We start from the raw sequence: 12,863 nt of genomic DNA, 5'->3' as shown, positions 1-12,863 counted from the left end.
TCACACTAATACCGGATAACTTGGTGCGATGACCGATTGAGCTAACAATTACTGTTACAAAAGCCTGATTTCTACGTACAACTAACGGTTGCTGAATGGTGTGTATTAACGAAATTGGCCGAGATAATTGCTTCATATAGCTATTGCAATAATAATAATAATAATAATAATAATAATAATAATAATAATAATAATAATAATAATAATAATAATAATAATAATAATAATAATAAAGATGAACAGAATTTAAAAAGTCGCATTGTTAAAAGTTTGGTGTGCGAAGTTAGTCCTAATATGAGATTTTATTAATTATATATAATAAATGTAAGCGTGGTTTATTCGTGCGTGCCACTCAAACTGCGCAACTCACTACCGTAGTCTCATAAGGGTTGTACGCGTATGGTACAGTAGCCTTGCGTCCTCCAACCGTGAAAAAAGATTCGGTTTGAACCTATGAGTGTCCTAAGAGGAAGGAGGAGATTCAAAGAAAGAAAAGTGGTTTAGAAATTATGCAAAAATAGAATATCTCACGAGGTTAGGTGATATAGAGTTCAGCGTGTCTTTCAGCTGTGACTCTATACAGGATGTGCATCTACGACGTAACGTGGAACCCGAACCACATGACTTCTGCCGGGAATCGAAATCCGTATCATCTCTAGCTCTATCATGAGAGACACACAAGGGCGCCCATATTGTGGTTTTGAAAGGGGGCAAGTATAAGCGACATTTCAAATATAGTTGCACATTTTGGGGTAAATATTCAAACAATTTTTGGGTTTTCGATCTTGCAAATTATAATTTCCTCTAGAGGGAGAAAGCGCCCCCTCTTACCCCCTTAATGGGCGCCTCTGGAGACACAGGGACATGCAAAAATAATCGAAAATAAACGATATTAATGTTAAATCCATAGCTTTTGAGTACATGAATTATTAAACCTTCAATATCGTTCACGTCAAAGTTTAGCATTATCGGCATGGAGGTTTAATGGGAGGGGTGAAAAATTAATAATTCTTAATTGAAAGATATGAGTGTCTATTCAATAGTTTTTGGGGTTGCTGAAATTAATAATTACACTCCAGATACCATTAAAGCCCAAAGCTTTACTCTTTCGTTAGCAGGAAGGTTATTCATTTACTTAACTCAGGAGACCTTAAAGTTAAGAATATGAAACTCGATGCATATATTTCTAATTCAAAGTTATTAGATACGTATTGTAGCTTAGACTTCTAAGGAGGGGAAGGGTCAATTTATGCAATGATTTCCTTCACACTCGAATAAAATACTGTTCCATTATATTGCGAAAACTCATTTCGAGTAGTGTCATTGCTAATAGTTTTCCGTATCTGTTTAGACCCCTACTCATTTATAAGAGAATCTCACTTTTTCTGTAACACCTAAGCAAGCACTCAGTAAAGTAAATGCTATTAAAATCTATATTCATAGGACAGTGGTGCAAATGCAGTTGAGCTCTTCGGCAATCTTTAGCATGGAAAGCGAAAAAAGCCACGACATTGATATTGGAAAAGTAACTAATGAATTCCTCCCCGAAAAAGGTCACCCGCACATTTATTTTACAGATGGTGGTTTATAGCTATACGTAAGTTTGTTGAAATTGCTCCATAGTTGTGGGGGCGAGACACTGAAGCCATCCGTAATAAGGGGGGAAGTGGCATATAAAAGTACTCAATATGAATAATATTAATATCGAAATCGTTATGGTATTAGTTTTCGTGGTCGAAGATGAATAGTGACGCTGTCGATGTTACTTAAGTTCAAGTTAAGCCGTGATTGGCATGGAGGTCAGAGTGGGAGGGTGCCAGGCAAATAAATAAATAAAATGAAATCGAGATCATCCTTTATTTGTGTCGAATATATATTTTTCGGGATCTCTGACATAAACGGTAATATTCCAGATGTGGTATATGACCAAGGTTGGCCCCATTCGTGGTAGAAGAATTCAATTCTTTCATGTTTCTTTCCAACATAAACGTACGAAATCAGGCAGTAACACAATGTAAACACAAGCAAAGATGCACCCATGATTTTTCTTTGGGGTCCGAAGATTTTTCGAAATAGCCTACAAATGCAAATAATTTTGTGTATCTGCCCCTGAAATTGTGCTAATTGGGGATCCAGAGTCTCAGACTAACTGTGCAGTGTTTCGTCCACACATATTTTTAGGGGGCTACTTTCCCCCGGGAGGAGATCAAAATAATACGTCTATAATATAATAATAAATAAAAGAGTACCAGCAGTGGCCCTCTGAATACTAAGTGTGCCTCCCTGGAAGATTTTTTCTGAAAGGAACACCGCATCTATTAGGGATGTTCACGAGACAAGATGTGTAGCTGTCTCGTCTCGAAAATATGTTGTGAAAGTGATGTCTTGACTCGAAAAATGTATATTTCTCTATTGGAAGAACCGTGTCTCGACTCGAATTTTGTCTGGAAAATCCTGTCTCGACTCGTCTCGTGCGCATCCCTAGCACCTATGTCAGTGCATCCCTGAACACAAATAACTAATAATCAAAACTCTTCTTTGCATTAGAATTATTACTAATTTAAAATATCGCTCCATCTACATTTAATAACAGAGAATGGATTAATAATTATTGTTATACTGTTATAATAACAATCATCTGTATATGCTGCTGTGATTGAAAGTGAGAGTACTGAAAAAAACTACTTGTCATCCAAATGGCCCTTCATCGCTTTCGATTATATCCTTTCAAGTTATATACTTATATGCCGCATGAAAACTAATTGTATTCAAACATATTTTGAAATACATGAAATTTAATTCAGACCCGTAACAGAAATGACCGTATCGTTCCATTTTAATTCAACAATTAAATTACTGCAATCAGGTAAAATAACCTTACAGTTTCAAAAGAATGTCGACCTGCAAATGCTTCGTTAACAGTGACTGGTATTGACAACTCTCCACCTCAACATTTGTATGATTTTGTCCAGAATGCGAAAGAAACCTTTTAGAGCCTTCGGTTGCCTCTTATCTTCTTTCATGTTTTGTAGCTTTCTTTTCCGATGAAATGCTCACTTCGTTTTATATCGTTGCTCATTATTATTACATGAAAAACAAAGTACAATTAAAAAGTAAAAGCACACATCATTATAAATTTAAAAAAAAATAAAACAAAAACGAAACGACTTAGGATAGAAATGAAAATCTTGACGAATGAAAAATGAACTAATAGATATTAAACAAATTGAGCATTAAGCAGTGGACAGCGATTTGAGCAATTAGGAACTTAAGTTAAAATTTCCCTCAGAAATGATTTTTAAAAAATCCACTTGTACCGCCCGTCTTTTCTTAGTATTCGCTCCACTCCGTGGGCGAATGGACAAGAAAAGCCTACTTGCTTGCATGGGGGCCCGAAGAATTTTTAGGGGGTCATCTCCCTGGTTGGTATATTACGTTTTGTATTTTTATTTGTATTAAGAAAATCTTAAGAAATTATACATATATTATACTTGTCGTAAGCCAGATGGAGCCCGGCCCCATCGTCCCCTTTTGGGCGCCCATGCTTGCTTCAACTTTGATAATGTGAATTTCTTTTACGGTGATCTTTCTCAACTCTTAACTGTGGTCATTGAACCAAAGCACTATGCGAAGACACTGTTTAAGACAAGATGGAGGAGCACCCTTTGAGACATTTCTTTCTACTGTGATAATGCCACCCAATCCATAAACAATACTTGCGGTTGAATTCCTTTCGTTTGTTGATCCATTCGGATTTTAAAGACATATTTGGCAATGATATTCTCTAGCAAGGTGTCGGGAGGATTGTTGAGGGAGGAATGAAGAATGTGTTATATTTGTATTTTGTGCATATGGTGGGATTATGGAAAGAATACCATTGTCTTTAGCTCTACTGTCATAGTGCTTAATACAACATATATTGGAAAGCTAAACTTACCTTCATTTTATCTTATATTCGTAAAATATCCCTTTTCCCTCTTTAAAAAGGTCTATCCTGTGCCGTGGAAATTTTCCTCAAAATAGCATCACTTGTGAGTGTGGCATTGGCATCAATTGATGTACGAGTCCATTTCATTTGTAAAGGGTGTTTTACAGCCAACCACGCAAAGATTCGACTTTATTGTCCTTTTGATGTATTTTATCTGTATCTCAGTCTGTACAATATTTATTTGAAGCTATATGAGGAAAATTTTTCATCATAACATTTTTTTAAATAAATATTTACATTTAAAACAAAATTCATTTTTCTAATTTGGCTCCCTGTTCACCTGGCGCCTCCTGCGAAGGCTTCAAGATCCGGCCCTGCAGTGACAATGGAATTCTGTATTACCGCCCGACTATCGTTGTTGTGTAAACATTCATCATGATATGACGCAAGGAAATGAGTTACATTAGGGTTCTAAGATCTAATATCAAAGTTGAAACATCGCAAGTAAAACAAAAACATGTAATAGCAAATAGTTTTGAAAATAATTTCAGTTTAAACTAGCTGCGACTACATTTAATTCAAAATTAAACTTCTGGAGCGCAACATATGAGCGTAGCTAAAAGAAAAAATCAATAAGAACAGTCGGGATTTGAACCTAAGCCATACAAGTAGGAGTCCCTTACACTAACCATTCATCTACTAAATTTTGTTTACTAAAAATATTTTCCATGCGGCAAAATGCCATTTCACACGGAAATATTAACAACATAAGAACAAAGATTTCAAGAAAATTTGCCAAAGCTTATGTATTAAAAGTATCCCGGTATTCGCCCAGTGGTACTGCAGAATCACTAGTCAGCATGCCTCGTATCGAAATTTGAACCGGGAGACTCTCAATTACGAAGCGTCAACACTAACCAGTAGCCTTCGTTCTCTCAGTAAATGTCTTCAAATTACTTTTCTGTAATTATTTTTCAAAAATATTTATTATTTTCATGAAGCAAAGAGTGCATCTTCTACTTGGGTTGAGAACTATATCTACTATACTTCTAACAGTCAACTAATAGTTGATGTTCATTATTTCTATCGATTTTCTACGTCTACTAAGTTATTTCAATTTTTTATAAGTTTTCCCTTCCGTTTATGACAATGATTAGAAATGAAGGCTCCTCTTCTTATACAAATCTTGATCATTGTAACATTTTTAGTCAAAATTCTGAATTATTGAAAATATTTAAATTAGTTAGAATGAAGAGGATAATACTAAGAAACATGGTTAGAAAAAAAGAAACATTGTTGTTTAACGAATTGATAAAATCAAGCTTTTTCAAAACATAAAAAAATACTGTATGGTATGGGATGATCATGGAAAAAGTAAAAATAGCCATCGAGGACACACTAACCAACTACTGTGCGCAGATAAGTCAAGGTTCGTTAACTTGGTAGACGTAAATGAAGAAACCACTAACAGAAAATAGCTGATAGCTTTACGCCTAATCATCTCAGCGACCTCGAAACTATGAACTCTACATTAACATCGGTTGTCGTTTTCGATCACTTTATATGTTACTCCCTTCCATTGTCCCAAGCTATGCAAGGTGTCTTACCCCTTATCTTAATGCATGAAAAGCAAATAATATTTTTGCAAACACAGACAGGGGCAGGGACGGAGTAACAGAACGCACACAGCTTGCTGTATAGCTTTAGGGCAAATACCTAAAGGCATAAGCCATAGGCCACTTGACCAAGAGCAATGTTGCCAAACGTAAGACAAGGTAAGCCCACGTGCAGCCTGTCTCTTCGCGTGACATTACCTTCGACACAAAATCACTGACCCTTCGAACAAGATAACATTGTTGCGCTCTCAGAGTCAGGTTTTAATTGCATTTGTGTTAATGAAATGAAATGAAATCTTTAAGTTTTACGTCCCACGGTTGTCCCGGTTAGGCTAAAGGAGACGGTGATGATGAGTAATGAATGAAATGAAGAGAGTGGGAGAAAATGGGAGAACCCCGAGGAAACCCACGCACCCGGTGTTCGTCCACCACAAAGTTCAATTGGCGGGGGCTGGGATCGAACCCGAGGCCCCAAGCACTAGAGGTGAAAATTCTACCACTGAGCCACCGCGGCCCTCAAGGAAAAGAAAGGAAAAGCGCACCCAAGACAATACCTCTAGAGTTGTGGGAAACTTGTCCAAATAGACTTTTCTTTTTATTTACATTTAAAAAGAAATAAAATATATTTCCATGATGGAATAAAATTCCACTAATATAATAGACATCTAAATTAGAAATAGCAAAAACAGCTGAAAGTAAGGAGAAAGCAGTAATTTCACATCAGGTTCCAAAGAGAATACACAGCAGCAGGGGTGCCCACAAGGGGGGGGGGCTATGACGCAAAGTGCGTCGTTGAAATATTTGGGGGGAGGGAATCTGTATAAATATGTTTGAGGGAGTGTAAAAATTAATCGAAAAGAAGATTTTTTCATGGAAGAACACCTACGGGTAGACAATTGGGGAGTGCGTCATGGACATAAGGGGGACGGAAACGCGTTCAGTGATGAACTTACCAAGCCAGTAACTACTGTATTTACGCCACGGAGTCCGACACTCTATAAAGTGCCTTCTATCTATACAGGATTATGCGCGATCAACATTATAACTTGTTACATTTTTCATTCTCTGTTGCAAGAAAATAATTGACATAAGGATAGGACCTGAACTTAAACGCAAAATTACATAAACGGTCTGGTACTTTCAGTTAGAAAGATCCGTCAAGTGGAGGTGGGGTAAGTTCTCAAACATTTAAATATACGACGTCTTATATACTACAGGTGCACTACGCAACCAGTTACTAGAGAACAAACCCCGAAGTAGGACTGGTATCAAAACGAGACAATACGAGACTATTTACAGTATTAGTCTCCTTTCAACCGACAAATAGCGGTCTCAGTCTCGTCTCGATAGTTTCGAAATAAATTATTTGAAATTATTCCACATTAAATTCGACAGTTGATAAATAAAATATACCTCCAATAGTTCTCCCTATTGCTTCAGAATATATAATGGATGCACCATTTTCTACTAGATAAAGTATGAATTAGCAATTCACATACAGCATTCAAAAATACATATGTCTGTTTCCATCATTGTTTCTTAAATTATTTATTTACTAATTGAAATACCCGGCGTTGCACGGGAAGAATAGGTTTATATTTCAAAGATATATTTGAGATTAGTTTTCCCAGTAGAATACATATTTGAATCAGAATGAAATAGTACGAATCCATTTCCAGCAGGAGAAATGAATCAACTTGCCGCTAACGAAGAATAAAAACTTGGGCTTTTATGGTATCGGGAGTGTCATTATTTACTTCAGCGACCCCGAAAACTATTGAATAGACACTCATATCTTTCAATTAGGAATTTTTAGGACCTCGAAAGCTATGGATTTAACATTAATATCGTTCATTTTCGATTATTTTTACATGCCCCTGTGTCTCCCATGATAGAGCTAAAGGTGATACAAGTTTCGATTCCCGGCAGGAGTCGTGTGGTACGGGTTCCACGTTACGTCGTAGATGCACATCTTGTATCGAGTCACAGCTGAAAGACACGCTGAACTCTATATCACCTCACCTCGTGAGATATTCTATTTTTGCATAATTTCTAAATCACTTTTCTTTCTTTGAATCTCCTCCTTCCTCTTAGGACACGCATAGGTTCAAACCGAATCTTTCTTCACGGTTGGAGGACGCAAGGCTACTGTACCATACGCGTACAGCCCTTATGAGACTACGGTAGTGAGTTGCGTAGTTTGAGTGGCACGCACGAATAAACCACGCTAACATTTATTATATATAATTAATAAAATTTCATATTAGGACTAACTTCGCACACCAAACTTTTAACAATGCGACTTTTTAAATTCTGTTCATCTTTATTATTATTATTATTATTATTATTATTATTATTATTATTATTATTATTATTATTATTATTATTATTGCAATAGCTATATGAAGCAATTATCTCGGCCAATTTCGTTAATACACACCATTCAGCAACCGTTAGTTGTAGAAATCAGGCCTTTGCAACAGCAACTGTTAGCTCAATTGGTAGTGCGCAGACTCATGGATTCAAGTGTTACGAGTTCGAATCTAGCCCAAGTCAAAAGATGTTTTCTAGATATAATTCTTGAGATGGAAATGTTTCTCTCTTCACCTTTATCTCGTAATTGTGAATAGAGATGTTTGGATGTGAAAGAAAAAGTATACTAGGATATAAGAAAAGAAAGATAAATTACATAATACCTTTTGCAATTTTAAACTATATTTTCACCTATCTAGAACGTTTCTAAAAAAACGTTCAGACTTCTAGACCTCCTTTTCGCTCTTTTACGTGTCCTTTAACTAATTTCTATAATTACTTATTGAGTCACATATACATATATTACACATGTCTTATCTCTTTCTCTTTCCCCTACATCATGTCTGGAGATGAATGATTTGACAATAGGTTACAGACACGATTTTACAAAATAATACTATCTGCGATATCAGTGATACATATTGTGGTGTTTAATTTAACATATAAAACAATAAATAGAAAAACTGAGAATACGAATCTTTTCGTGCACTGATGCTTCAAATCTGTGTCTTTACTCCCTATACCTATGTTAATTCCCTAGTCAAAATAAAAACTCTTCAAAATTAATCAAAATTTCTTATACAACCATCCCTTCCTTGAAGTACTGCGCGTTCACATACCCGTCACTGCGACGTAAAGGCACTTATGGCGACGAAGATACAAAATCTTTGAACAACAATCGTAGTCTATTGTTTAAGAGATGGGCATAAATTCAAACAAGTTTTATGTTAAAGAAAAAAATTCGGTTTCTATTTCCTTCTTTGTTAGCTTTGAAATAAGTACTGCAAGAGTTGATTTGATTTTGAGTTTAACGTCCCGTTCAGCAACGAGGTTATATGAGCCATGGATCTACGATACAGTGCAACACAGTTTACTTTTGAACAAACTGGAGAACTGTGGAATACGATGTTACCTTTTTTCTGATGATACCACTCTGCTAGTGGGTGGAAAAAATAAAAAAATATTGGAACAGAATGCTAAGCAAGCACTAAATGAAGTATCTCTTTGGATGAAGAACAATAATCTTTTTGTTAATGTTCAAAAATCCATTGCTATAAATTTTCATAACAATTGCAGTAAACCGATATACCCTAACCTATATCTGAACCAAAATAAAATTACCTATACAACACACTGTTCGTTTTTAGGTCTTACTATAGAACATAACCTGACATGGGAATTTGATATACAGTCAGTTACTAATAAATTAAATTAAATATGTTATGCTCTAAGGATAATTAAAAAAAGATGTTAAATTTAAAATTAGCTAAAACCTTGTACCATTCGTGTTTTAACTCTGTTGCAATATGGTATCATGTTCTGGGGAAATTCAAGTCAGAGATTTAATGTTTTCAAAATTCAGAAGAAAGCCATAAGAATACTTTGTGATAAGAAGCCGAACTTTTCTTGTAGACATTTATTTAAGGAGGTCAATATACTTCCACTGGATAGTTTATATTTGTATCGTCTGTTTTTGTATTTGAAAGAACACTCATCGGCATTCGTAACAAATAAGGATGTACATAATCATGATACGCGAAATAAGAATGATTTTCATTTGTGTAATCACCGCTCAGCAATGTATCAAAAAAGTGTAAGTTATGGTGGTGTTAAGTTGTACAACATGTTGCCTATTGATATAACGTATGAAGAAATATATGAAAAGGTTCAGACATAAGTTAAAATCATTTCTATTAGAAAATTCTTGTTATACGATTGAGGAATACGTAAATATCATGACAAGGTAATATTACTTTATTTTACTCATGTAAATTGTTTGTACATATGACGCATGTTACACTTACTTGAGGACATTCCTCATACTTGTAAGTTCATACAAAAGAAATAAATATAATACAATACTAATAGTGCATAGTCTACAATAATAAAATACCACACACATTCTTTCCTTGAACCTCTGTTAAAGGTTAACGTATTGATAGACATTCACAGCATGATAAAAAAAAATATTTACAAATGCTAAGATAGTTTTTTTAGTTTATATTTTGAAATGGACTAATCCTTTTTCGATTTTATATATTAATCTATCCCTTCTTTTTACGTTAAAAAAAGAGAGAGAAAGAAAGAAATGGAAAAGGAAAGAAAAAGTACCATGTGTTTGGACATCGTGTAATGTATTTTTAAAAATTTATTCTATAAACTAAGACCTCATTGAGAAGCGATGTTGAAGTCAAGTTCCCTTATAAACGTTTATTAACTGAAGGGGAAACAAACATATTAAATCATAAAATACTTTAACCATGGAGTAATAGAATATATCTTTGATGTTTCACATCATTGTGGTCACAAATCTACTTTTTCTGTTTCTCTGCCACAATAACTGGAAAAAGACATAGTTGTAATCCAAAGCACTATTTCTGGAACCTTGTTATAAAAAAAAAAAAAAGCATTATACGTATATATAAAAGAAATTATCCTTATTCTATGTGTGCACTTGGTTTTGCCAATGATATAGTTGTCTTCTTATGAAAATACTTATTTTCTTAAGTTAATAATAATAATAATAATAATAATAATAATAATAATAATAATAATAATAATAATAATAATAATAATAATAATAATAATAATAATAGTTTAATTTATTCTTCCACGGTTATACCCTTTAGGCTAAAGCAGATGGATGATTAATGATTATGTGAGTATTGTGAAATGAGAATGTGGGAGAAAACACATGGACTCGACTTTGCTCACAAAAAATTAACATTTCCTGGGATCGAATAAGGGATCCCCCGTACCAGTGATAAGTGCTCTAATACTGAGCTACCCCCCACCCAACACAAGTACATACTGATCATGTGTAAAGAATGTTCCTCGAGGTACATTGGAATGTACATGATAGGTACGTGAATAGAGCAATCATGTGAAATACACATGTAAGGAATAAGGTTACTTCCGCCCAAAAGTACGTGCATGACACATACCGAGGAATGTATCTATTATGTGTATATCACGTACCGTGTATGTACTTGACACATTTACTTGGCATTGGCATGTGCCAGGAATGTACTAGGCATGTCAGTAATGTTCCTTAGGGCAGTGCTATGCAACTGGGGGTGCGAGTACTTAAATACTAAAACCTTAACGCTTCATTTTCACGTTCGAATTTAGAAGCTTGTACTTTTAAAAAAAGCCGAGCAACTAACTCTGAAAATATATGCCCTCCTCCGGCATCTGTGTGGCAATTTAACTATCTATTAAAATACTACAGTAACATTTACGAGCTTTTTTTTTTTTTTTTTTGTTATGGAGGAAGAGACAATATGGGTTCACTACCAGAGCTGAAGTCTATGATAAAACGATTTTCATCCTCCTGCCTCTCAGAGGGTTACGCCCTCTCTTTGGCATGTGATTCTTATACACAAAATAGGCGCTAGGAAAGGTAGGTGATGGGCTAGGAGATATTCTTTATTAACTGCTGAGGTGGAACATCTATTAAAGGGGTTGTGAACTCATCATCATTTAATTTTATGTTATCGTTTTACATTTATTTTAATTTATGCTGAAATATATAATACATGGTGCATCAATTACTAAGATTAAATAATTATATAGTGCAAAAGGAGAAATATGAAATAAATGCAAAAGAAAGCATGTTTAATCATCAGTGCAACAAAATCAAAAATATAGAATAGGTGCAAAATGTGGCCAATGAAATTATGAGAAGTGAAAATGATAAATGAGATGAAGTGCTAGCACGTCACAAACATAAATGTGTTAATCAGACAGATGAAGGGTTATATCTTCTGTCCCGGGGCGACTCGGGACTAATGAACACAGTGGGAAGCCCTTGTTAATGGTGAGGATCTTCGTGCAATAATGGAAAAAGATGAGGTATGTGATCGGCAATGAAATAAATGTCGTAGATTTCTCGTTCGTCCGGAGTCAAGTGTGTGCTGTTGATATATAGAGATATAAATATGTTTAATGGTGAAAGTATGAACCGGTAGGTGGAGTCTGTGAGAGCATCGCAGTGAAGAATGTCTAAAAAGAGCGGATGACCTGTGTTTATCCGAGAAGTGACATATCTAATACGGAGGTCTGCAAGATGTTCTGTAATTTTCGGAAACGAGATATATTCATAGGTGAGCCATGTGGGATATGGTAGCTTAAGGCGATAAGCTAGACGAATAACATGTCTCTCCAGTATGCAGAGCTTTTCGTAATAAGAAGCAGAAGCATTACACCAGGCAGTATGCCCATAAGTTAGGATAGGGCGGAGGAACGCCTTATAGGTGTGAAGCAAGACATCCGCTTTTAAGCCCCAAGTAGTTCCAGTGAGTCGGCGCAAGAGATTCAATCGATTTTTAGCCTTAGCTGTTAGCCTCTTCAGGTGGGCGTTCCAGGTGAGCTTAGAATCGAAGACCACGCCTAAGTAGGTGACAGTGGGTGTAGGATGGATAAGATATCCATCAATAGTGACTCTGAGAAGAGTTGGGTTCCTGTGAACTCTGGAACGTCTTTTAGGTGGTAAGAACACTACTGCTTGTGTTTTTTCTTCGTTGATAGTCAGATGCCACTTCTTACACCAGGTGATGAAATTATTGAGTGTAGTTTGAAGAGCAGTATTAAGTTGATGTACAGTTTTGCCAAGAGCGAGGAAAGCCGTATCATCTGCATATTGGAAAGTGAATACATTGTGCGGAGTTGAAGGTATGTCGGAAGCATAAAGTATATACAATAAGGGGCTAAGTGCTGATCCCTGAGGAACTCCAGTAAACGGAAATACAGGCCAAGAGAGCACATTACCAACAGTGACATAAGCA

This window comes from Thermobia domestica, chromosome 14 (assembly GCF_964235325.1).
Source record: "Thermobia domestica chromosome 14, izTheDome1.hap1.1, whole genome shotgun sequence".
Classification (NCBI taxonomy): Eukaryota; Metazoa; Arthropoda; class Insecta; order Zygentoma; family Lepismatidae; genus Thermobia; species Thermobia domestica.
The sequence above is the reverse complement of the archived record's forward strand: the minus strand, read 5'-3'. Positions refer to the sequence as shown.